Below are 6,068 nucleotides of genomic sequence, written 5' to 3'. Positions count from 1 at the left end.
TTCTTCTACTTTAGTCACCAAATTCTGAAACTTTACAATTTGGTCACTAACCCATAGTTTGGGATGTTACATTTAAGCTCTCCTCTCCTCATTCTTACATGGTCGCCTCTCCCTTAGAGACCAAAACCCAACGCGGCCATGAAACCCCCAAAGGCTCTGGGCCACCTCGAAACATCATTCATCGGTGCATCTCTCTCTACGGCTGACAACCGGTGGCCACTGAAAAGACTCCCAAAGCCTAAACCAAATAAAACCCTAGATTTCCCTCATCTAATCTCCAAAAAATGATCTTGATTCTAAACCGAAACCTAAGAAATCTATAAATCCACTCACTCCTTGCTCCGACTACCGACGACCCTCGGTCTACCCCCTCTCGATGACGAGCGACGAACAATGACAATTTTTAGGCTTCGGTGAGAGGTTCAAGAGAACTAGGTAACAGTCCCCTCTCCCTTCCTACTTCATTGGCCCCCAAAGAAAAAAAATGACCCCTCATTTTTTACAGTTCTCAGTTTCATTTTGCCTTGACTGTATATTTTTTTTTTATTTATTTTCGATCTATTTGATTTGGCAAACACATAAATCTGATTGACTAGAAGATCCCATGGCCACCACTGGAAACAAGAACATCAATGGTAAATTAGTTTGTTTTCTATCTCTCACGATCCTTTAAACCTTTGTTTTTTTAATCACTTGATTTTTCTGCGCTTTGGGTCGGCTTTAGATGCTGAATTATGATCTGGGTCTTGATGTATGGTGCTTTATGTTTTCTTTTTATGTGAATTATTTATGGGTTATATTGAATTATGAATTTTCCTACCTGATTTTGACTCCCTTGTTAACTGTAACTACTGGATGTGCTTTTGTTAACTCATTCACTTGGAGGTCAATTAGATCAGTGACAATGTTAATAGCATCATGGTGAATCTTAATGCACGTTGAACTTTTCTTAATCTTCTGGTTTTAAGCTATTAATGATTTGTTCTGATTGCTTATGATTCTATGTTGCAACTATGATTAAAAGCTATGTAACCTTGGTTGTTTTCATGAATGACAACCTTAGAAAGGTCATGCTATTCTAAATTCTTGGTTGTGCTCTTTTTAACCTTAAAAATTATATTGCCATAACTGAGAAACTTGAGATTTGTATCATGAAGCTAAACTCAATTGAGCGAGTGGCAAACTAGATTTGTTGGCAATTTGCAGCCACAGTTAGAAGACTTGTGGTGGAGGAATGAAGTTGAGAAAGTTGAATAAAATGGAAGAAAAGTAACTGGAAAGTACAAATGTAATCTAATGGGATCTATTTAATTTTCCAGAAACTAGTTCCTAGTATCAATTTCAAAAGATGCAGATCTTCCATAGATTTCAAGAAGATACGAGTTTGGGCCTTCTATTTTGCTCTTAACCATTCCACACGTATCCATGTATGCATGATAAGTGTTGTATATTATTTCAATCCATTAAGCGACAAACGTACTGAAAATCTTAATTATTATTATTATATATATATATATATTCTTAGATTGAATTCCTAATTTACCATCCAGTACACCTATGAAAATCGAGAAACGTACTGAAACTCTAATATTTCCGTTTTAAATATTTTTATGAAGTAGAGATGACATTGAAACAAGATCTGAAACTTTGTCTTTTGTAGAACAAAATTTAGATGAATCTATTACTGGTACTAGTTCACAATTCCAATGGGTTCGGGATGACATAGATGAAGATATTTATGAAAATTCTTATGACATAACAATGTAGTTAAATTTTATATCTTAATTGATTAATTTATAATGTTATCATTTATATACGTTGATTTCATCGAATATATATATTAATAGTATTGTTGTCGGTATTTACTAATATTGTTGTTTGTTTATTGCAGATATTGTGCCTAGGAGAAAATTAAGTGATGTGCGGATTGTTCGAGCTCCTCAAAAGGAGGAAGAAACAAATAATGAAGAGTCGATTGGTGTTGGATCTACAAAAGTTCCGAATACAATTGAAGAAACTGTAAAAATTGAAGGTAATGTTCGACTCTTTATTTAAATGGTGACTGATTTTCTTATTGACTTGATTTTGAAAACGTACACTAAATTATTTCTTATGTAGCTGAAAATGGTCAAAGGCGCAAGAGTAGAGGTCGTGCGATAATGAAGGAAATATACCAACTTCTTATTGGGTACCGCATGAGAGTTTCAAGTAACGATATCGGTAAACCTATTGGGACAGAAGCACGTGTTCTATCAGGTTACCTAGGCATTATTGCACGCAATGCAAGTCTTCTATCGATCAATTATAAGTCATGACGTGAGATGCTGAATAGTAGTAAAAACCAGGATGTGGATTGCATTAAGGTAATAATTTAATTGTAATAAATAATTCATTGTAGTTCAATAGTATTATATATTTACTTTCAACACCTGTGTAAATTATAGGAGAAATTTTCTTTAGAGGTCTCAGATGATTATTTGAAGCAAGCGTTAGGAAAGTAATGAAGAGACCACAATAGTTTCTTAAAAAAGAAATATTTTAAAAACAATCTCAGTTTAGAAGGAAAGCTGCAAAATGTCCCATCTGGAATGCTCATATATCAATAGGAAGATACAATCATGTTTTGGATTTCAAAGAAAGGAGATGTAACATCCTAAAAGTCGGGTTAGTGACTAAAATGAAAGTTTTTGAAACTTAGTGATCAATTTCAGAAAAGATTAAAAGTTTAGGGACTTAATTGAAAATTTTAGTGTTGGAGTTAATAGCAAAGTTTGATAGTAGAAAGGGTATAATGGTCATTTGATAAGAAAGATTTTTATTTTCCCTTTATAAAGGAAAAACCACGTGGAAATGAGAGAAAAAAAGAGAAGTTTGGAAACTTTGCTCTTCTTCCTCCTCTCAATGTGGGATCTTCAACTAAGGCGAGTTTGATTTTTCAGTTGGTTTTCTTTTAATTAAGGATTGGTTTTGATTGATAGAGCATAAGGAAAGACTATGGAAATTTAAAGGGATGTAGAAATTGAAAGAATGATAAGTTAGAAGGGATTAATGATAATAGGTTTCTAAGTGAAATCTTGAAAAAGAGTTGGAAAATAAGTTTTGAAGTGAAATATGACTTGTCATGGGTTTAATTAAGAAGTTAGAAGTAATAGAAATGAAATTAGAACATGTTGAAAATGTAGTGAGATTCTTGGTTTCAAGTATTTGAATGAGATATTGAAGATAATGATGTTTAATATGGATATAAGATGGTTTTAAGAAGTATATTTGAGTTTAGTAGTATGAAAAGAGGTTATGGTAGAAGAATTAAGTGAGTTTGGTAAGATTTTTGGGTTAAAAAAGTGAATTCTAGGCTATGAATATCGATACTGCTTCATCAAGTACTGATACTTCAAGAGTAAAAGAGTGATATCTGATATAGGGGTATCGATACTGGTTGAACAGTATCGATACGTAAGCTTGAATTTGACAAACATATTCATGGGGTATCGATACCTGGAGGGTAGTATCGATACCATAAGGTCAGTACCGATACCAATTTTTGAAATAATGATTTTGAATGCAAAATGGGTATCGATACCTAGGCTTGGTATCGATACCACAGATAGGGAGGTATCGATACCCTATGGGTGTACCGATACTACTCCAAGTAGAAAATGAAATTAAGCCTTTCTTTTGGTCTAAGAAATTAATCATCGAATCATTATATTTGGATTGCTGATATGAATATTATATGTATGATTGTGTAGATATCGATCGAGAGCAACGTCCGGACAAGTTGACAAGTAGTAGTCATCGAGAAAAGATAAGAGATCAGTATTGACTAGTGAGGCCAGGTGAGTGGATACTAATTGATATATGATGTTTAGGGGAAATAAGACTTGCGATGAGTCTATTTCCTATATTATGATGCATGAATTTATGAATATAGGCATGTGTTAATATGATTGTGGTGTGTAACTGAGTACTTGAATATGATTGTATGTGTTATATGTTATATGACCTGTGTGAATATATATTAATGTAATGAAGCTATCAGAATATGATATGAACCATATGATATGACCTACATGAACATATGAGAAAGGATATAAATCATATGACTATGAGCTATGTGATAAGAAGTTATGTGATTAAATTATTAAGAGATATAAACCATGTGATATGTGGGACATGTGAATTATATAGAAATGATCTACGTGTAAGTGAACTACGTGATTATGTGAATGTGTGATAAATATAAAAGATAATGCCCATGTTATGTGTTATGAGAGCTAGAGGTATAGTTGGCATGCCAAGAGTTGAGGGTTCTATGTGGTCATTCGGGAAATATATATAATCCTTTGAAATATATATGTGGTACTTCGGTACACTTATTTGGTCAATTGGAATATGTATATGGTTCTTAAGAAGTGGTCCTTCGGGACATATGTGTTATATGTGGTCATTCGGTACATTTCTACGCGGTCATTCGGGACAAATTCTACGTGCCCCTAGTGGGAATTATACAAGCTATGGTGACAACATATGTGCACAACCTCTATGTACTCACATATCTTTAGTTCTCACATGTGTACATGGGCTAATAAAGAGATAATAACAAGTATACTATATGCGATATGTATGTTTTGTGACATGAATGTGTTATAGAAATTATATGATGATGTGTATATGGTTTGGTTAAGAATGTTAGGTATAAGAGCATATGACTAAGAGATAAAAATGGAAATGATGCTAATAATGATAAAAATAATAATAAGGACAATGAGATGATATGTATATGTATTTATTTATGTTTTGATGCATAATGTGTTTTATAGTTTAATATGATTATATGAATTGTGCATAGTAGGAATTAGTATTGAGATGTTATATTTCAGTTTATTTATGCCTCACTAAGTCATCGACTTAGCGTGTGAGTGTTTCACACGTAGGTTCCGAGAGATTAAGGACCAGAGAGGAGCAAGACATGTCAGTTTCTCCTTACCGAAGGTCAGATCATAAAAGAAATGATTAATATGTATTTTGTTTTAATGAATATATTTGGCATATAATTAGGATATTAAAATTTTATACACTGTGATATGTTTTGTAAACCAATTATTTTTAATTAAATTGAAATCCTTTATTCTTTTGTAAAAGTAAATGTTTTGAAAAGTCAATGTGACACCTCAGACTCGTATCCGGGTCAGGTACGAGTTGGGGGTGTTAAAGGAGAGGTATAACGCACTTTAAAAATAATATTTTGTCACTATATTATTGACTTTATAAGTCATGTGGAGTTTAAATTGTAGGAAATCATGTCTAACAATAGAGTTGGACGAATAAAGCTATTTGAAATGACACATACAAAAAAAGATAGCTCTCATATGGCTCATGAAGCTGCAGAAATATGGTATATTTACTGGACATAAAATTTGCATTATGTTATATTTATAGTATAACATTTTTATTTTAAATAATGTTTGAATTTGTTCTAAATTCTTAACTGATTATCAGGAAAAATTGAGCAATAAAAGGGTAGAGTATGAAGCTACGACTTCATCTCATACTTTTATTAATGCGGACGAGATTGAAAATCAAGTTATTGTTGAAGTTTTTGGTCCTGAAAGATATGGTCAAGTTCGCTGTCAGGGATCATTCGTTACTCTAACCAAATATTTTGGATCCAACTCGTTTCAGTACATGCCATCACACAACCAATTTTCTCAACAAGCAGTTAATCGATTAAAACAACAGTTGAGTCAAGTTGATGAAAAAATTGCTAAAATGAAACTTGAAGCTGAAGAGAGAGAAGTGAGACAAGCAGAGAGCAGCGATAGAAGCAGTGAGAGAACCAAAAAGCAGCGATAGAAGCAGAGAGAGAAGTGATATTTCAGAAGAAGAAAAAATATGAAGAACTTCAAAAACAAATTGAAGCTATGAAGCTGACGATGCAGTAGAATCAAACGAATAATTCATCATCCTAGGTGTTTTCTTAGGTTAATGCTTTGTTTATGTTAATGAAAAATGTTGAACTACATTATATTTAACTTGGATGTTTATAAACTTTGATTTATTTATGTTTT

Source organism: Hibiscus syriacus, unplaced genomic scaffold (assembly GCF_006381635.1).
Source record: "Hibiscus syriacus cultivar Baekdansim isolate YM2019G1 unplaced genomic scaffold, ASM638163v2 tig00112737_pilon, whole genome shotgun sequence".
Lineage (NCBI taxonomy): Eukaryota > Viridiplantae > Streptophyta > Magnoliopsida > Malvales > Malvaceae > Hibiscus > Hibiscus syriacus.
Note: the sequence above shows the minus strand (reverse complement) of the source record.